At 41.4% G+C, this 21,905-nt stretch overlaps 1 long non-coding RNA gene across 1 annotated transcript in view; it reads left to right on the top strand.

Annotated features, from left to right (window-relative positions):
- The window catches only part of LOC111560609, a 285,719-nt gene extending 275,261 nt beyond the window's left edge, over positions 1 to 10,458 (top strand). The window contains exons 7-9 of the long non-coding RNA XR_002742603.2: positions 605 to 719; positions 3,845 to 3,924; positions 9,886 to 10,458. This is a non-coding gene — a long non-coding RNA (uncharacterized LOC111560609). The remainder of the gene's footprint in view (positions 1 to 604; positions 720 to 3,844; positions 3,925 to 9,885) is intronic.
- The last annotated feature ends 11,447 nt before the right edge of the window (positions 10,459 to 21,905 follow it).

Below are 21,905 nucleotides of genomic sequence, written 5' to 3'. Positions count from 1 at the left end.
AATGGAGAACTTCTCCTTGTAACAATGACCGTAAAATCCCCAACCAGGGGAATCTACTTGGATCATTTTGGCCACTCATCTGATTCCTCTGGGAAATTTTTGTTAATTTTTTTTTTTTAACACAAATTTCCAGACCACAATGCAAAATGTTCTAAATTACCACACTTGAGCTTGGAAACCTGTGCTATCTTTACAAATTTACAGGGATTGTAATGATCAGCCACTATGAGGACCCATGAGTTAAGCCTCAGTCTGCACCTAATTCTTTTTTTTTTTTTCTTTTAATTCACACGCTCAAAGAGAGTATCTGAAAATAAAGTTGTGTTTGTTTATTGGGAGTTCCTCATTTTATTGAGTCACAGAATGTTGGTGTTCAAAGATTATCTGGTCAGAAGCAAAACCGACTGATGAGACAAACCCAGCCCCAAAAGTGCCCAGAATCCACCAAAAGCTCAGTTCTCCCACACTTTTCTCTCCCCACTGCCTGTTTTCCCATGTGGACATTGCCTGAAAAGTATGCTTAAACATTTTTTTTCATATATAATGTGGTTTCCTTACTATGCGGATGTGTAATTTTAATTATCTGGTTTCTATCTATTTTCAGAAAGTTAAGCCGCATTTAACAAATAGATACAACATGAAACAGTAAAAAAAAAAAAAAAAAAAAAAAAGAAGAATGAGAGACAGAGACCAGAGAGCAAGATCAAGGAAAGAACAAGGTAAATATGCCAGCGAGAATTCATCACCTTTGCAGTGATACAGTTTAGATTGGTTTCCGAGCTCCATGACACTCAGGGCAAAAAACCAAAACCATACTCTAAGTTCCACTGAAGGTAAGTGGCCTGATTTCTTTCTCATTATTTATTTTCCTTCTTGTATGAAGCCGTGAATTGCTTGGTCAATAATTAATGGCTGTGAGTCGTAACACTGGAGCTGACACCACATTAAACTTTCATGCCATTATGCTAAGGGGCTACAAATTTCAGAAGGAAACTTGGAAGGTGGCTAGGACTATGTAGAAAACAGAGTGAGCCGTGGATATGGGTCTGTGTGGGATTTCACGCTGGGAAGGCATTTTATCACATTTAAACACCATTGGGGCGCCCGGGTGGCCCAGTCGGTTAAGCGTCCGACTTCAGCTCAGGTCACGATCTTGCGATCTCGCGGTCCGTGAGTTCGAGCCCCGCGTCGGGCTCTGGGCTGATGGCTCAGAGCCTGGAGCCTGCTTCTGATTCTGTGTCTCCCTCTCTCTCTGCTCCTCCCCCGTTCATGCTCTGTCTCTCTCTCTGTCTCAAAAATGAATGAAACGTTAAAAAAAAATTAAAAAAACCAATTTAAACACCATTTATTAAAGCTTTCCTGAAAGAAATTGTGTGTATCCTTGTTTCGGTTTTCAGATCTAACACCCAAGCCTAACTCAACACAGTTTCTCCGACTGACTATTTTTCAGGCTTCTTTTGGCTTTTTGCACACGACACGACTCAGAATTCTTCAGGTCCCTTAGCTTTGTTGGGCTTCATCTTGCCCATTTTTTTAGGTGTTTTACCCCCAAACAATGGTGGGAAATAAAAAGAAAAGGAAAACAATTGGGCCCTGTGCTCATAAAAAGTACTGAGCTGCCCGCTTCCCTAGTTTGTTGTGGTTGCCGCTGTTGTTGTGACTGTCCTGTCTTTTGTGTACCTTGAATGGTCCTTACTTTTTAAAATGTTTATCCAGTGTTTCACATACTTCCCATGACTCCCTGCTGCTACAGCTTCAGTGTAATTAAAGTATTTATATGAACACTGCTGAATTCAACTTGCATTATTTAGGCACACAAAGGAAAATTCCTGGCATTTCCAAGTCACAATTGTTTAATCAGATGACGTCGTCATGTCACTGGGTTTAAGAATACCTTTACACCCAGCAAAAAAAAAAAAAGTGAAATTGCCGTTTTCTCTTCCCATCCTATGGTGTTCTTCGGTGAAATTAATTGAACTGCATTGTAATTCAATTTGGACTGAATTTTTTTAAACTAAGCAGCCTAAAATAGTCGCGCCGGACTCTATTGGCTTATTTAATTGACTTGGGAAAAAGGACCATATCTGGACAGGGAGAAAGCCGTCATCACCATTCAAAGAGACCTCACTGCAGCCCTTTCCCTCCACCCCTTTAAGTAAAGTCTTGCCCCTTGACACATCCTCATTATGGAAATGAATGTAACATCGAATGAGTAATGTCATTCTTTTGGAATTATGACACGGAGGGGAAGAATTCTAGCACACTGGGAATTTGGGTTAGGAATTGATTTAGAAAAGAAATGGCCACGTTTGTTTTTATTGTGGTTAAAGCCCTAGTTTGGGAAAAGACAAAAGGGCAAGGAATTTGGGGAGTTTATGGATGAATGTGGATCTAATGAAGAGAGTCCATTGGTTCCACAGGCCAGAGTAAGATTCCCACAGTCCTGAACAAACAGTTCTCAGCCTATAATTTCTGAGCCTTTGTTTCCCCACTTTGGAATTCTGACTACAGGCATGTTACCAAGCCAACTGGGTTCACTACAAAGATCTAGCGAAGCTCTTTTTATCACAAAGATCAAGACAACAATTGTGTGCCTACAAGAAAAGAACAACTAAAACCATCCAACAAGCATTAAAAGAACAATTCTAGAGATAGTTGCCTTTGAACTCCAATAATGGGCCACATTCAGTCCCAAGATTTGAAATTCAGAGTTAAAAGAATTCATTACCAATCGCCTTTCCTTGTAATTATAAGCGCTTCTGGCAGCAAGTATTTTCAGTGGCCTGGATTTTGTCAAAAGTGATATTTTGCCGTCATGTTGAATCCCATACAATGGCTGTATTATAAATCTGCTTTACAGACTTAGTTTTGTTTATGGTGGAGTTCATTTATGAAATGGAAGAAATCTAAATTTTGCCTTGGCTCTACCCCAAACCACAGAAAATGGAGTATTGTTTTACAAAAGCTTGTTCTGAAATATCCCTTCCTGAATATAAAAGTGTGCTGTTTGTGCAGATACGTTCCGTTGACATGCGCGATGTCCAGCTGAGAAAGTAAGAAAGGGTCACCAATCTGCCTGTTTTCCTCTTTCAGCTGTGACCGGTGAACAATTTCAGTTCCAGGTGGAAAAAAAAAATAATAATCATTTCCATTTTTGTGTAAATACTTCCTTTTCTGATGGTGTGAGACTATTTTCAACTGAATCTGAGCGGGCTGCAGTAATTCCGTATAAATATCCTATTGGGAGAATTTTGACCACTGTCATTGTCCAAACCTTAGAAATCACTTTTGAGATGCAGTCATTCCTTATCATGAAATCCACCACAAGCTATTTGTTTTTATGTGCTTGTTGGGAGTGCACACTCTTTTCTTTCTGCATAAGAAAAACTAAAGTACCCACTATCCCGCGGTTTCCTTTGGGGGATGATGGAGTGAGTTTGCATTTCACAAAAATCTAGCGATGCTACTTCTGGGCACCAGAGCAACTTGTGTTTGTGCATTGTTAACACCTCGCTCCTAGAAAGCTTGCCAAAACACTTCTTGCCAAAAGGCAAAAGATGGAAGAAAGTTGACTGATAGGAAGTGGCCTGGGGCTTCGTTGTTCACTTAGATTTCGATGATTTATTATTGATGTGTATCCACGTATAAGTTTCAGAGCTCCGCCAGAAAATTTTATGCCAGAATCCATATGGAGATCCATTTGGGGATATCTTTATTAATTTCTTAAATGGGAAACTATGAATTTGGCGAGTAACTTCTCTTCATTTGCAAATGATCAGCTTTAATGCATTGCCTACAAGATTTCAGATTACCATGAAAAGAATACTGTGATTTTTTTTTTTAGGTCCACATTTGAATGCTAGTTACTTAGAAGTCACAGAAATGCATTAATGATTAGCCAACACGGACAATTCTTAACTAAAGGTAGGTTGGTAAATTACGTTCTTAGAGGGAAAAGAAATCTATAAATCAAATATGATTTTTCCATTAAAGGGTAATTTACTGTTATATTCCCATGAAGACCTCGATGACAAACTTTTTAGGACAAAAAGGCGGGGGGGAGTAAATACCTTACTTTATTACTGATAAAGAATTTTTCTATTCTGTATAGTATGACAAGATTTATAGAACATCCAACCCTGTATGTTTTTTTTATTCTTTTATGTTTATTTATTATTATTTTTTTTTAATGTTTATTTTTGAGACAGAGAGAGACAGAGCATGAATGGGGGAGGGTCAGAGAGAGGGAGACACAGAATCTGAAACAGGCTCCAGGCTCTGAGCTGGCAGCACAGAGCCCCACGCGGGGCTCGAACTCCCGGACCGCGAGATCATGACCTGAGCCGAAGTCGGACGCTCAACCGACTGAGCCACCCAGGCGCCCCTATGTTTATTTATTTTGAGAGAAAGAGAGAGCACACATGCTCCTGTGCACGTGCAGGGAAGGGGCAGAGAGAGAGGGAGAGAGAGAGAGAATCCCAAATAGGCTTGGTGCTATCAGCATAGAGCCCAGTATGGGGGCTCTAACTCACAAACCGTGAGATCATGACCTGAGCCGAAATCAAGAGTCAGATGCTTAACCGACTGAACCACCCAAGTGCCCCAATCCTGTATTGTGATTAAAGAGGAGAAAGAGTAGGAATTGTGTCTGAAGCCAATGGTCACAGATCCCAGAAAGACTAAGGCCAGGCAAGTGGAGAAGAGGGACGAGGAGGGAAGGAAGATTTTATATGCCAGGGCACAAGAGGGGAGACCTACTGACAAATATAATTTGTGACGTGCCTGCTTTTAGATCCACAAATAATAACATGGGATACTCTTGGCAAAGGACTTTGGGTGTAAATTGCTGTAAGTCAAAACCTATCGCTATTAGGCATATCAGGCTTTCAAAATGTAGAGGAGATGAGGTGAAAGGATTATACGAACAATGTGCAGCAGGGCACTTCCCCTACTTTTGGATGTTAGTAAATTTATGACGATTTCTTGGTGGGCTTTTTGGTGCCAGTAACATTAAAGAGCAAGTGTTGAATTAATACGTAAGTTGTTAGACGCAGACGTATGTGCACAGTGGAGAGAAGGAAAAACTTCTCCTCATCCCCCTTAGGGTCCCTCGCTGGGTCTGAAAACTAAACTGGCAAAGACAGATGAACAGGAGAAAAGCAGATACGTTTCATTTCACATAAGATTCACGTGGCATAGGAACTTTTGTGATGAGGACCCGAAGAAACAGCTAAGCCTATGTGTTTTCATACTAAGTTTGATGAACAGTGGAAAGTCGCGGAAAATGAGACAGGACGAAAGGGTCTGAACTAAGAGTAGTAAACTGGGGCACACTTACCAAGGCTTGTTCTTTCATAATTTTTTTTTTGTTTTTGAGAGAGAGAGAGAGAGCATGCATGCACCTGCAAGTGGGAGAGGGGCAGAGAGAGAGAGAGAGAGAGAGAGAATCTTAAGCAGGTTCCACGCCCAGCACGAGCCCGTAGCGGGACTCCGTCTCGCAACTTTGAGATCATGACCTGAACCAAAGTCGGATGTCCAACTGACTGAACCACCCAGGCACCCTCACATTAAGGTCTGTGGCCTGCTTCGGGGAAAAAGGGGGAGGTCAGTGTCCTCCCTATACTTTCTATTTCTCAAATATCTCCAGTTTAAATACAGTCAACATGCAATCTGTCATATTTCAGGGTAGAGCATTCTAAGCCTCAACACTGTGTTTGTATCCCACAAAAACATATACAGGTGTACCTAAAGCTTCCAATTTATCTCTAAAGAGTTAAAAAAGAAAACTATACATACAATCAAAATACATGGTGAGCTGTGGTCTTTTTGCTCCACTATCGAATTTATATATGGTTGCAATATCCATGCATCTTTGATTTGCCTATGCAATCCTGAAGACATTAACATTAGACATTAACAATAAACTCTTCGTGGATCAATGCTTAATTTACATGTCTTTATTTTTTTTTTTAATTTTTTTTTCAACATTTATTTATTTTTGGGACAGAGAGAGACAGAGCGTGAACAGGGGAGGGGCAGAGAGAGAGGGAGACACAGAATCGGAAACAGGCTCCAGGCTCTGAGCCATCAGCCCAGAGCCCGACGCGGGGCTCGAACTCACGGACCGCGAGATCGTGACCTGGCTGAAGTCGGACACTTAACCGACTGCGCCACCCAGGCGCCCCAATTTACATGTCTTTAAATAGAGTATTGGCGCTCCCAGTTTGATCTTTATTTCTCCAGAATTTATCTGGAAACTTCCTAAGTACCTACCTAACACCCATCTACTTTCGGAGACTTTCAAAAATTAAAAGAGGAAAGGAATGGGCTCAGTCCTTGTTTCTCTTACACAGGGACATTTCTAACACCCATAGTAAAAATTTTTTGAGAGTAAAAAAAAAAAAGCTTAATTTGGATCTCCACGTCCAATGTAAAACTGTGGTATGCTCCTTGCTGAACCATAAACTTAACTTTGAGTTCTATTCAATTACAGATGAACTCTATCTTCCCTTTTTAGCTTTCGCTGAGGGGCAGGGAAGGACATGACATCGTACATGGTTATGATGGCCATTGCCCGCTTCCGACAAGAACAGCCATAGGGGATCCTTCCTGGCCATCTCATTGCAGCTCCCAGAACCATGATCTGGGCACGCAACCAGGCAGCCATCTTCACGTGTCCAAAAGTCCTGGCGTGAGACCAACTCACAAACTCAAGCTAACTCAAAAAGCAAGTAGAAAGGAGCCGAGATGGAAGATCTAAGCACGGGTCACTGCTTTTCATGTTTTTAAAATATATTGTTTCCACTCGTCACAAGACCCTGCGCAGTAAATTGTCCCCACTGTACAGACTGAAAAACTGACAAGTGGAAAGATTTAAGTCACCTTCCCACCATCACATACCTCGGGAGCAGCTGAACAGGGTTTCACAACAACCTCTGTCTGACTCCCCAGTTCCCAGACCAGTTACTTTAGCCGTGCTGTTAAGATCATTAGCTTTAAGTAGATGGTTATCTTTAAAGGGAAAAAGTCCAACGGCTCTCTGGTCAATTGCTGGAAAGCCAAGAATCAAAATTGTGTCTTACTTATCTCTACCTCCCTCATGGAGATGGTGTCAGTGTCAGCAAAGGAGGTGTTCAAGAAATAATGATTAAATGGATCATGCATAAATTGGAATATTTGTTTTCAGATTCTTTTAGTTAGACATGACATTAAAACAGTACTTTTCTGTGAATGTAAGATACACATTTAAAATTTTGATTATGCTAGAGCTGGGGTAATGATGTAACACAAAAATCATTAGCTGTTATATTCACTCACTGTCCCCTAAATTTGTTACTTTATTAAGAGATAAACAAGGGGTGCCTGGCTGGCTCAGTCAGTAGAGCGTGTGACTCTTTTTTTTTTTTTTTTAATTTTTTTTTCAACGTTTATTTATTTTTGGGACAGAGAGAGACAGAGCATGAACGGGGGAGGGGCAGAGAGAGAGGGAGACACAGAATCGGAAACAGGCTCCAGGCTCTGAGCCATCAGCCCAGAGCCCGACGTGGGGCTCGAACTCACGGACCGCGAGAGATCGTGACCTGGCTGAAGTCGGACGCTTAACCGACTGCGCCACCCAGGCGCCTCTAGCGTGTGACTCTTGATCTCTGGGTTGTGAGTTCAAGCTCCACGCTGGGTGTAGAACTTACTTTAAAAAAGAGAGAGAGAGAAATAAATAAATCCATAGGTCAATTACACTCTCAAAATGGTGTTGACCTTGTTCCATCTCTGAAACTCAATCTGGAAGTAAAATTTTAAGATTACAGACAACATCGGGACAAAAAGAAAACAAAACAAAAAAATCTTATCACATGTTTGATCATGTAAAGCCCAAACATCAGCCCAAGAAATCTATACATGAGACATCGAAGTCAGTGGATGCGCTAATGAATGCCTCACATGTTTGCCAAAGTAAAACAACATCTAATAATAAGAAAACTGTGATGCCTTCCTGTTTACAAAGCATTTTCCTAAGTTTGTCAAACTAAAGTAGTTGTTCTTCCTAGCAGCAATCTAAAGATAGGGGCACCTGGGTGGCTTAGTCTGTTAAGTGTCTGACTCTTGATCTCAGCCCAGTTCTTGATCCCAGGGTCGCGAGCCCTGCACTGGGCTCACCCCTGCGCCTGAAGGGTAATGAAAAAAAAAAAAAAATCAAAAGATAAATGTGGTTAATGTCAAATTGTGTAAAATATTTTTATATGAAAACAAACATCTCTTATAGATTAAAAAGGGAAAATATGCTTTTGTTTTTAAAACATGATCAAGGAGACCTCAATAAAGTTGTTCTCTACTAGGTCCTTAGGGATTTTCCCCCATTTCCTCCCCTACTTACTATGAAAAAAAAAACCTGCTATATAGCATACCTTTTGTCTTCAAAAGAACCCTGTAATGTATTTGCAATCATGGCCAGTTTACAGGGGAGTAAGGAAGCCCTGAGAGCTTAACTTGTTCAGTGTAGAGGGAAAGGGTTTTAAAGAACAATCTCATTTCCTAAAAGGACTTCCTTCCTCCTCTTGTAAAGCCAGCTATTCATAGCACATTATCAACATCATATGTCAATTTACAAGTGCTCTAGGGGAAAACATGCAAGTGAATATGGATTGCTGTATATCCAAGTTTATAAAATACATATATATATATATTTTTTTTAATATTTGCTTATTTTTGAGAGAGAGCGTGAGTGGGGGAAGGGCAGTGAAAGGGGGACAGAGGATCCAAAGTGAGCTCTGTGCTGACAGCAGTGAGCCTGATGCGGGGCTTGAACTCAGCAACTGTGAGATCATGACCCGAGTCGAATTTGGATGCTCAACCGACTGAGCCACCCGGGTGGCCCTAATACATACATATTTATATTCACTCTCAACCTACTTTCTATTAACGACCTCTCCTACTTACCAACATTATTTCTTCTTTCTATAAAATATGACATATTTTCTGTGAAGTCTGATGAAAATCTCCAACAGTGGTTCTCAAGGAGTGATCCCTTGACCGGCCACATCAACATCACCTAGAAACTGGTTAGAAACCCAAATTCTCAGACCCCGTCCCAGATCTACTGAATCCAAAGCTCTAGGGATGGGGTTCAGCAATCTGTATTTTTTTTTTAATTTTCTTCAATATTTATTTATTTCTGAGACAGAGACAGAGCATGAGTGGGGAGGGGCAGAGAGAGAGGGAGACACAGAATCAGAAGCAGGCTCCAGGCTCTGAGCCGGCAGCACAGAGCCCAACGCGGGGCTCGAACTCGCAAACCGTGAGATCATGACCTGAGCCGAAGTCAGTCGCTCAACCGACTGAGCCACCCAGGCACCCCAGCAATCTGTATTTTAATAAGCCCTCCAAGTGGTTCACGTGCCAACCTCTGAGACTCACTTATTGGGAGTGACTCTGCTTGCTCATTGCTTCTTAATTGTCTGTATACTTTTACTAGAAGTTATGAGTATGTGCAAGAAAATCCATGCAGAATTTCCCAACTGGTGGACACGCCCCATCCCCTCATAAAAAGGCTGCTAGATGGATGTCTAATATATACGTGTTTCCTATTTCACGGATTCCTTGGCAAATTTTTTGATTCACTGACCAACTGTGGAAGCTGGCCCCAACTGTGCCATAGCCCCCTCTTAAAATAGTTGAAATATATAACAGATCGATAAATGATAGGTAGATAGATAAATTTGATATGTATGAAAAAAGTAAAGATTTCAAGCGCACCTCTGCAAACCCCTTAAGAAGCACAGAGAGGACATTTGCTTTTTGCAATGTCTCTATTTGAAGTGTGCTCTCAGAAGTGAAAAGAAAGGAAATAATGCTGAGATTTATTTAAGAAAGAACAATCTGTCCATTCAGAGGCCTTGGAGCACAGAGAAGCTGGGAGAGCTACCACAGGACCCCTACCTGGGGAGAAAACGTAACACCTAGACCTTGACCCTCAGACTGTTCCCTTGGCTATTAGTATCTCCAAGTAGAACTGTATGAAAATTGAATAAAGAAAAGCTGTGAATGGGCCACTGCAGATGACGATTGTTCCATGGACACTTCCATCTGAAGGTACGTCAAGAACTGTCCATACAGGCTTGGACCATGCCTGCCAATCACGTGGGGTTCCTTTCTTCATCAGCACCTGAGACAACACTGTGACTCCCATGTGTCCTCTGGGGACTTTGTTACCAGCTCCCCTCTCTTCTCTCTGTAAAATCAGCAGAAAAGATATAAGTAATGTTGCTTCTGAGAGAAATCTCATGCTTGCCTCTCTCTCTCTCTGTCTCTCTCTCAATTGGTGGTTCTCTGTGTCATCTGCTATTTCCTGGCCTTAGAGGTCAAGACCACCTGCTATGGAGGCAACTTGAGTTCTCTGACTGATGGATTGAAATCCTCTTCCAGAACAGGTGGATATACAACCTCAAAACTCAGCACGCTCTCTAACACACTGATATTTAAAAAAAAAAAATTAATGTTTATTTCTTTTTGGGGGGGGGGGAGCAGAGAGAGGGAGACATAGAATCTGAGGCAGGCTCCAGGCTCTAAGCTGTTAGCGCAGAGCCCAACACGGGGCTCAAACTCAGATCGTGACCTCAGCCGAAGTCGGGCGCTGAACCGACTAAGCCACCCAGGAGCCCCTACCGCATCGATATTTTAAAATGTACCAAAGTTGGGGTGCCTGGGTGGCTCAGCCGGTTGGACGTCCGACTTCGGCTCAGGTCATGATCTCACGGTCCTTGAGTTCAAGCCCCGCGTCGGGCTCTGTGCTGACAGCTCAGAGCCTGGAGCCTGTTTCCGATTCTGTGTCTCCCTCTCTCTGCCCCTCCTCCGTTCATGCTCCGTCTCTCTCGGTCTTAAAAATAAATAAACGTTAAAAAAAAATTTTAAAAAAAAATGTACCAAAGTGAACAGAACAAATGAAGAACAACACCAAGAACTTTTTTTTTTTTTTAAGTGATTTCACAATCTCTCTGTCCAACGCTAAATCCAGAGAGAAGATTTATACTAAGGGTTGGAGGGAGGGGAGTAGGGCAGGAGGGAGTGTGGATGGTAATATTGCCAAATGGCTGGTCGTTAAAAGCTCTCTGCCTTTGGGCTTTTTTTTTTTTCATCTTAGCCACATTCCCTTCAAAAGAACTGTGAGTGATTATACATTATTGCCTCAAAGATATTTTAACATTATTTAGTAGTTGGTTTTAGAGCAATGCAAGAGAAAACTGTTTCTGTTAGCACTGAGTGATGGCTCAACACTATTTAACTGGGCTTTAGGGAACAAAGCCTTCTGATTACCCAGGTGTCTCTCCCTCTCAAATCTGGCTTCCAGTGTTGGTTTCATTCCTTCTCTTGCACTGTAAGAAGCAGAAAAATACTTTGAATGTGAATCCGAGGTGTGAAAATGATATCCTCCGGATATAATTTGGTTTAAGCTGAGCAATTGATCACAGATCTAGGATTCAGCTATGAAGGGGAGCAGATTTTGCCACCCCAAAACATGTTTCTTTGGCAAAAGGATTATTTTAACCTAAAGGCGATGAATACCCAGCAGATTCGAGAAAAGCTCTTCCCTGTACCCTCATCTGCCTACATTCACACCAGAGAGGGGACCTGTACCAGGGAGAGAGCTCTTAGCACACAGATAACTTCTTACCTAAGAAACTTAGCTGCCTAGCAGGGCAGCCTTTATCTTCTAAACCTTCTTATGAAAGGCCTCCCTCCCCTTTGCATCCCTAGACTCTTTCCATAGCTCAAGGTATTCTATAAGCTTCTATTCTGTGATTGCCTTTTGAATCTTCATGTCTTTATGGGCCTTCCCAACGTATATCATTTTGGTTTTCTCTGGTTAATATGCCTTGCGTCGATTTGATCGTTAGACCAGCCAAAGAACCTAGAAGAGCAAAAGGAAAATTCTGCCCCTACAGTTGGCGATCACAGCGGGCTAGACACTGCTCACTGTGACCTGCTGTAGCTGAGAGATCCTGGCACCTCTGACAAAAGCCAGCAGAGGGGCCGAATTCTTGAAGTGTTAGTCCCCTGGATCTCGGCCTGCCTCCTTACCTATATACACATTTAGATTATCAAGAGAAAATATTTGGTGGAACTGGTCCCTTGGATATAGTGACTTTGGTCAAAATTTTTTGGGAGTGCTTTCATTTTCTATTGATCCCGTTCCAGAGATGGTCATTATTTTCTTTTGCCTGTGTCATAAAACGTGGTTGGAAAGAAATGTGGACTCCATTTGCAGCTAGAGATGGGTTTAAGTCTTTCTTTTTCCTGATTATCTTTGGGAGTACACTTTTTCGACTCCACCCTCTTCTCCACCCTTTTATCCGCAACTTCTGGTCCCCGACCCTCCAGAAGATCTTACGGATCTCTAGGCCCCTCGTGTAACCACCCCTCCTCTCAAAATCCAACCCCCTCATTTTAGCAAATTTCCTTAGATCTCCGAACTCCTCCGACTTCCGTACAAAATCCCTTAAACGCCCAGCTGCCTGTGTTGAGAAGGAAGAATTTCCTCTATCATTCGAAGTCTTTCTAGGTGGGCTAAAAACCGAACTGACATGAGACAGATTAACAGGAGAAAATCAAATTTAGCGACGCAATTAACGGGAATCCACACAGACATGGAAATTCCAGATACAGTGGAGAAACATGGTTCTTACATGCGCTAAGGAGAGGGGTAGGGTTCTGAGAATGCAAATAGAAGGTAGACCACTAGCAAGAAAGGGAAACATGTTTGGAAAACAAAGGTTGCCATATTACGTGGGTATATTTCTTAGTTAAAGAAGAATCTCTATGAATCACTCTCTTCCTGGTACAAGCAGGCAGTTGAGGAGGGAGGCAAAGAGCTTTTCCTGAATCTGCTGGTTTTGACTGCTTTTAGCTCAAAATAACGTTCATGCCAAAAAACCATCATGTGGCAGCCTGCCCTTGGCCCCTACACCTGTTTTGACTGCCTTCTCTTTGTAAGATTTACAGGAAGCATTCTGTGTGATCTCCAGGCCTAGGATATACCAGTTAGTTATATAAACACTAAAAGCCAGGGCGTGAATTTAGCAGAAATACCCCAGATGGACAGTAAAGTTTGCGTTGTATCACTTACAACTACTCCCACTTTCCAGGGCTCTGTACCAGGATCTGAGAGCTTCAGGCTTTCCTATGCAATGTCTTCGTGAACATATCCTGGACATCTACCTCAAAGAATTCATGAACCCTGGATGGCAGCAGATCTTCTAAATATGAAGGCCTTTTACCTCCAGTTACAGAAGATGCTACCAAATTCAGACAGGAATTAGGAAGATTAGTAGCCATTCGCAAATCTACTCACGGGGACCAAGTCTGGTTATTAAGGGATGTTCCTCGCATCCACGATTATACTGTAGTTATCAGACAAGCTAAATGACTCCTTTGGGAACTTCCTCCCCCAGAGGAAACAAATGGCTGTAATTTCTCCCAGGCTCTGCTACAAATGACCTGGAAATGTCTCAAATGGAGGCTGATATTCAGGGGCTGATAGAAGCAACAGCAGAAACTCCTCCAACTAAGGTGAATTGGTCTAAGGTTGAATCATACACTCGGAAAGATGAGCATCTAAAGGCCTTTGCTGAACCCTTCATACAGATTTTTTTTCTTAAGGCAGCTATTTCAAACCCCGAAGTTCTCGAATATAGAAATCTTTTAATTTATATCTGAGTTAGAAATCTCCTTGATATAAAGAAGGAAATGAGAGAATATGTGGTTGAGTGGGAAAATCGGCCTGTTGATATTATTCAGGGCACAACTCAATTCTTTGCGCAAATGGGAACAATTGTCTCTATCTTGCAAATCTCTACAAAACCAGAAATGCAGCTCTGGGAACAGTTCAAAGTCCACCTATCCTTACCAAAACAGTATCTCCCTCATTCATCTCAAAAAGCTTGCTGGTGTTGTGAAAGATCAGGACCTTAGAAACAGAACTGGCCCTGCACTTAAAAGAAGGAAAAAGTTTAATAGTAATTACTCCAGACCTCTGATAATAGGTAAATATATCCTCAAAACTCTATTGGAGAAAAATTGTATACTATCTCTGTGGCTTTGCGATGTAGATTTTCTACATGCCCACTCTTTATCTTCTTGAGGACTAGGAGCCATCCTTTAAAATGCAAAATGTAGGGAGAAGTTTCTCATCATAAGGAGAAAAAAAGTGAAATATTTGGAAATTGCGCTAAAGAAAACCCTTCAATGTTCTTGCTGAAAGTATTAGTAAAAAGCTTTTGCCATTTGAGGAGATGAACTTAATTTATTCCACCTGTCAAAACAAAATTTGGGTTTACCTGGGTGGCTCATTTGGTTAAGCATCCAACTCTTGACTTTGGCTCAGGTCATGATCTCATGGTTTTGTGAGATCAAGCCCTGAGTCCGCTCTGCACTGACCACACATAGCCTACTTGGGATTCTCTCTCTCTCCCTGTCTCTCTGCCCCTTGGCCCCACTCTCTCTCGCATGCGTGTGTGCTCTCTCTCTCTCTCTCTCAAAATAAATAACTTAACATTAAAAAAAATTTTGATCCAAATGCCCTTTTATAAACTAGTGAGTTTTACATCATCATATCAATCTCATGGCTAAAATTTTCTTTTTTTAATTAAAAAAAGTATTTTATTATTTATTTTTTGAGAGAGACAGACAAAGCATGAGCAGAGGAGGGCAGAGAGAGAGGAGACACAGAATCCAAAGCAGGAGCTCGAACTTACAAACTGTGAGTTCATGACCTGAGCCAAAGTCAGATGCTAACCGATTGAGCCTCCCAGGCACCCCTAAAATTTTCAAACAAAAACTATAAGGTCTCTGTTTGTATCTGTCTGTATATTGATAAGTGATGTGTATGTTGTAGATGTGAGTTATTTTAGTGCTTCAAACCAAATTACCATATTGATTTGTAAAAGAGCTCCTATTTAATTTGGCTTAAAAACAGACATTTATGAATTAAAGATTGCTGAAACTCTCAGACATATTTAAAAACTAACCCCAATGCTTTTCAAGTTCATGTGACTTGGGAAAATATTTACTATTAAAGCTAGTTTAGGTTTTTTGGTCCAATGAAAATAGGTATGTCTTCAGAGTTATCAGTATTGAAAATCTGCAAGCATACGACTTTTATTTTAAGTGTTTATTAAATAAATTCATGTTATCTCTGTTCTAAAATTTGTTAGCAAGAAAAATAGCTTAGGATGATGGCTGACTTTGTCTACTGTCTTATAACATCTTCGTGAGTAATCTAAACATAGACTGTTTAGGAACAAGTCAGTTCTATAGATTTAAGCGAGATAAGATTGTAAGTGAACGTTTTAAGATTTTATTTTATTTTATTCTTATTTTTATTATTTTTTTGAGTAAACTCTGCATTCCACATGGGGCTTGAACTCATGACCTAGAGATCAAGAGTCTCACGCTCTACCCACTGAGCCAACCAGGTACCCCTGAACTTTTTAGCGACAATTATGTTTCAAGGAGTGTGTGCTTAAAAACAGCTTCTAGGGGCGCCTGGGTGGCTCAGTCGGTTAAGCGTCCAACTTCAGCTCAGGTCACGATCTCGCGGTCCGTGAGTTCGAGCCCCGCGTCGGGTTCTGGGCTGATGGCTCAGAGCCTGGAGCCTGCTTCCGATTCTGTGTCTCCCTCTCTCTCTGCCCCTCCCCCGTTCATGCTGTGTCTCTCTCTGTCTCAAAAATAAATAAACATTAAAAAAAAAAAATTTAAAAAAAAACAGCTTCTAAAATCTTTTTGATAACTTTGAGGCTTTAGAATTTTGCTAGGTTAAGTGATAAACAATTTATTGACGTTCTAGATCATTCCAAATAAGATAACACTGTGAAACTTGAATTAAATGACTATAGATAGGTATTCCAATTTTGGCTTCCTATTGCAGAAGAACTAAGGATAAATTTGGGTTGGCTAGCCAACATGTCTTGTGCCCCATTGAAAGATTGTTCTAAACAAAGAGCACATGCTTCTGGAAATTATGAAGTGTATTTCAAATCAGAGACTCTAAAGATTGCTGGTATAAAATACAAATTTACAATTGCTTACTTCTTAGTTTTCACTAGAAACGTTACTAAGGGTTAAGGATTCTAGTTAGTGTGTGAGATGGAAGCAACTAGAAATAACAAGGGAAACAACTTTATGCGAGGACAGTAGGAGGTGTTTTGGATTAAGAAAAAGTATGCGATATGAAGATGCATTTTTTGTTCAGAGAAAAGAAAGTGAATTTATCCCAAAATAAAACTGGTTATTTCAAAATAGGAAAGGAGAAAATCATGGACAAACAAAAGAAGAAGTTGGGAATAGAGAGAGAAAAAAGATCTTACCCTGGGGGACCCACTTGGCTAAATTTGAATAAATCATTAGAAAAGTTTTAAAATTTAGCTTTAAAGTCAGTAACGTACATATAAAAAAACTCAAACTTTATTTACTTTCAGAGCACCTGGGTGGGTCAGTCTTTTGAGCGTCTGACTCTTGATTTCCGCTCAGGCCATGATCCTAAGGTGATGAGATTGAGCCCCAAGTCAGACTCCTCGCTGAGTATGGGGCCTGCCTAAGATTTTCCGTCTTCTCCTGCTGCCCCTCTCCCCTGCTTGCACTTTCTCTAAAAAACAATACAAAACAAAAACAAAAACAAAAAATATCTTTTTAATTAAAAAAAAAATTTAGGGGCGCCTGGGTAGCTCAGTCAGTTTAGCTTCTGACTTCGGCTCAGGTGGCGATCTCCTGGTTTATGAGTTCGAGCCCCACATCGGGCCCTCTGCTGTCAGCACAGAACCTACTTGGGATTCCCTCTCTCCCTCTCTCTCTGCCCCTATCTCACTTGCGCTCTCCCTCTATGTCTCTCAAAATAAATGAACTTAAAAAAACAAAAACAAAAAAACCCCTACATTTACTTTCATCTGCTAAAAGGACAAAATTTTCTTGAACTATCGATCTGCTCCTGATAGGAGATTTTGAAAGGTTTTTCTTTCGCTCTCTCTTTTTTTTTAAGTTTATTTATTTTGAGAGAGTGAGCAAGCAGGGGAGAGGCAAAGAGAGGAGTGAGAGAGAATCCCAGGTTGGCTCTGTGCTGCCAGCCTGGAGCCTGATGCAGGGCTCAAATTCCCCAAACCATGAGATCATTACCTGAGCTGAAACCAAGAGTTGGACACCTAACCCACTGAGCCACGCAGACACCCCTGAAAGGTTTTTCTTTACCTTTTACATAACCTGCCTACAAAGCAAAAATGTAATAAATATATTTATTCAAGTAATTTCCTGTGCTTAATGTTAACTTTATTATTAGGCCTTTGATTATTTAGGAAAACTGAGTCTTCTTAGAGCTAAGCTTCTGGAAGAGCTAAATTTGGGGGCACCTGAGTGGCTCAGCTGGTTAAGCATCTGACTTCAGCTCAGCTCATGATTTCATGGTTCATGGGTCGGGGCTCTGTGCTGACAGCTCAGAGCCTGAAGCCTGCTTTGGATTCTTTCTTTCCATCTCTCTCTGCCCCGTGCCCACTCACACTCTGTCTCCCTCACTCTCTCTCAAAAATAAATAAACATTTTAAAAAAAAATTTTTTTTCAACGTTTATTTTTGGGACAGAGAGAGACAGAGCATGAACGGGGGAGGGGCAGAGAGAGAGGGAGACAGAATCGGAAACAGGCTCCAGGCTCTGAGCCGTCAGCCCAGAGCCTGACGCAGGGCTCGAACTCACAGACCGCGAGATCGTGACCTGGCTGAAGTCGGATGCTTAACCGACTGCGCCACCCAGGCGCCCCATAAACATTTTTTTAAAAAGAGCCAAATTTTGCTCACAACTCTGTGGCCTTCTGTATTTGCCTTTGAAATCTTTTATGTCATTTTGGTCAAATAGATAATTAAGTGTTGTTTCATACTGATCATATGTCCAAACCTTTTGATATTTTTGACACATCTCCCCAAATCAAATTCTGACAGCTTCAAGGAACTGTGGTTGACTTTATCTAAGCCAAGAAATCCTCTTAGAAAAACAGGTTGGTACTTTGTTTACAGAGCTCCCGACAGGTGAGTAAGGAAGGTCACTTCGTAGCAGGTGCAGGAAACTTTGGGTATCTTTGGGACCTCAAGAAGAGAGGAATTCACTGAAATCTATAGATATTGCAGGTGAAGTATGATGGCACATCCTTGCTTGGCTTCTGAGGATCAAGAGGGTTTTAGGAGTCCAGCCTGAAGCTCCTTATGAAAAGTCCCAACAAAGCAGATTTAAAAGAGTCTATATGGTTGATCATTGTTATTGCTAAACTTATATAAAATAACCAGGCCAAATATAATAAGATTAGACTTATTTTGCAAACAAATTATTTCTACTATAATTATTATTGGTAGAAATGGGTTGATATTGGGGCGCCTGGGTGGCGCAGTCGGTTAAGCGTCCGACTTCAGCCAGGTCACGATCTCGCGGTCCGTGAGTTCGAGCCCCGCGTCAGGCTCTGGGCTGATGGCTCGGAGCCTGGAGCCTGTTTCCGATTCTGTGTTTCCCTCTCTCTCTGCCCCTGCCCCGTTCATGCTCTGTCTCTCTCTCTGTCCCAAAAAATAAATTAAAAAAAAAAAAAAAAAAAAAAAAGAAATGGGTTGATAATAGAGAGAAAAAATTATATTTCAGTAGAACTATGCTATATATTGATAGATATCAGATTCTAGTTCTGTTAATTACCTTTGAGGTTTTGTTATTTACCTGTAACTGGACTGGATCCTGAATTCTTCTAGTCTCCTCGTATGTCTGGCTACAAATCTCCAGACTAACATCTCCAATTGTCTTCCACTCTCCTGTCTTGGAATCACTAAGGGAAACAAACAAACAAACAAACAAAAGGCTGTCCCTTTCCTCGAAGGCCTGCAAACTGTAAGTGAACGATTTGATTTAAACTTCAGAGAAATTGCCACAACTCATGTATAGACCATATTTGTGGCTGTTGCTGTATGCACGAGTCAGAACGATCACCAGAGATACTCAAACTGCAAAGCAGGAAAATCTGTCAGAGTGCCACGGTCTGCCCTCACTCTGTCGGGAGGTGCTTTGTGCCTGACATCTAGAAATCTTCTCGACTGCCTGCCCCGAGAAATCGGAAACTGGAATGATAGTCTGCTCCAATCATTAACCATTGTTTCCCTGTTGTGTCCATAGGTATGATCTTATTAAATACCTGATTGCTTGCTTACACAAAATAGGCCTAGCTTTGGGAGTCTAACCTGCATCCCCCACTCCCTGAAATGAGACACAGCTATTTAACTACACTCCTCTTTTCCAAGACTGAGATTGGCCCGGTGAGACATGGAACCCAGTGAGATACGGAGCAAGCTCCCAACTCAGCTACTAGACCGTGAAACTTCCTCTTCGAGGTTTCAAAGGTGGGCCTGAAGGGAAGCACGTTTTGCCATGCCAAAATACGTTTCTTTGGCGAAAGGATCATTTTGAGCTAAAGGCAGTCAAAGCCCAGCAGACTGAAGAAAAGCTCTTTACCTCACTCTTAGCTGCCTAAATTTTCACTGCAGAAGGGCACCTGTACTAGGAAGAGAGCTATTAGCACAGGTCAGTTTTTAACCTAAGAAACTTATCTGCGTAACAGGGCAAACTTTATGTTCCAAACCTCTCTTCCACCTTCCGGTGAATGGCTTTCCTCGTGTTTGTAGCCCCAGAGTCCTACCCCTTTCCTTATATAAGTCTCTATTACCTGCCTGCCTTTTGAGTCTTCATGACTTTATGGGCCTTCCCTACATAGGTAACCCTATTTGCTTTCCTCTGGTTAATCTGCCTTATGCCAATTTGATTGTTAGGCCAGTCAAAGAATCTAGAAAGGTCGAAGAGGAATTTTTCCGCCCCTACAACAGATTTTTTCCTCTTTCCAGACTTTACATATGAAGATGGGTGAAAGACAGTTTCAATGTCACCCTGCTGGTTTTGAAGTAGCTTTGCCTTGTGAGCAGATATAAAGTTGTATTTCTTGGCGGAAAATGACCCCAAGAGAAGATAACTGCTGTGAGAGTTAGGGCAAAGAGAGAGACGTGACAGGGTCAAAGAAGGAAAACAAAAGCTTTATGAGGAAATCATACACTTCATGTGTGTGATCAACAGAGACCCATGTCTCTGACCCACTATTCACAATAGCTGAACATGAAGACAACCCATGTTGTTTTCCATCCACCCGCCCATCAACGGATGAATGGGTAAACACAATGCAGTACATACAAATAATGAAATATTATTCAGCCTTAAAAAGAAAGGAGATTCTCATGCTACAAACAAGGGTGAGCCTTGAAGATGTTATGGTGATGCTAAGAAAACTAAACCAGTCACAAAAGGACCAGTATTGTCCGATTCCACTTCTACGTCAAGGTCATAGAGACCAAATAGAATAGTGGTCACCACAGGTTGGAGGTAGGGAGAAATGGGGGAGGTATTTTTTTTTTAATTTTTTTTTAACGTTTATTTATTTTTGAGACAGGGAGAGACGGAGCATGAACAGGGGAGGGTCAGAGAGAGGGAGACACAGAATATGAAGCAGGCTCCAGGCTCTGAGCTGTCAGCACAGAGCCCGACGCGGGGCTAGAACTCACGGACCGCAAGATCATGACCTGAGCCGAAGTCAACCGCCTAACCGACTGAGCCACCCTGGCGCCCCGGGGGAGGTATTTTTTTAATGGGTACAGAGTTTTAGTATGGGATACCAGTGATGGTTGCATAACATTGTGAACATACTCAGGGCTAGTGAATTGGACACCAAACAGTAATTAAAGGGGTAAATTTTATGTTATGTACATTTTACCACAATTTTCCAAAATGAAAAAAAAAAATCTTGAGATTCACAAAGGTCCATAGGATGGGTTCCAGGTACATGCGAAAGGGGTACGACAATGTTACTGCTTTTAAATGGAAAAAAAAAAATCAATATGGATAATCTAACAGGCATAAACAAAATGCTTCAAGAAAATTATATTTAATCTCACTTCTAACAGTCGTCACGTAATAAAGAATGTTAACTAAAAGAATCTCTAAAAGCACTCCTTAAATATATCAAAAGTTTAGGAAAAAAGCAAAAACAGAAAGAAAACAAATGCATCAGTGAGGCAGTAATTAGTAAAAATTTGCTGTGCACACATCATAAGGACCCTTTGCAAACTGGGAATATTTAAACCGAAACATGGAATGAGGCTTAGAGGTATATTACTGTAAGGCAGGTTGTACATTGAGAAGGCAGTGAATGTTTATTCTTTACACTGATGGGTTTAGAGTTCTTTTTTTTTTTTAATTTTTTTGTTTAGCGTTTATTTATTTTTGAGACAGAGAGAGACAGAGCATGAACGGGGGAGGGGCAGAGAGAGAGGGAGACACAGAATCGGAAGCAGGCTCCAGGCTCTGAGCCATCAGCCCAGAACCCGACGCGGGGCTCAAACTCACGGACCTCGAGATCGTGACCTGAGCTGAAGTCCGAAGCTCAACCGACTGAGCCACCCAGGCGCCCCTAGAGTTCTTTTTAAGTGAAAGGGAGTTGGCTAGTTGTTAACTCCTATCAGTTTTGCAGAACGATATTAAGTTTCATTTACGATTTTCGGAGGCGGAAGCAAGAAGTCACCCAGGTCAAGTTAACCTCACTTGTCTTGCAAAATAACCTACACTGCTTGTATGACTTCACTGGATGTGTCTGCTCAGGGAACATTCCAGTGTGGTCTCTGCACTAGCTTTTAACAAATATAAGGGAACAAAGTTATTTTAAACCCACAGTAAGCGGTAGGGGTGGCGTGAACAGAGTGTATATCAACGTTGGGATGGATATTGAAGTTTCAAAAACTGATTTCTCAGGTCAGTTTCAGAGGTGTCAGGGAAGAGAGCAAAAACTGGTGGAAAAGCAAAGACAA

This window comes from Felis catus, chromosome A1 (genome assembly GCF_018350175.1).
Source record: "Felis catus isolate Fca126 chromosome A1, F.catus_Fca126_mat1.0, whole genome shotgun sequence".
Taxonomy (NCBI): Eukaryota; Metazoa; Chordata; class Mammalia; order Carnivora; family Felidae; genus Felis; species Felis catus.
The sequence above is the reverse complement of the archived record's forward strand: the minus strand, read 5'-3'. Positions and strand labels throughout refer to the sequence as shown.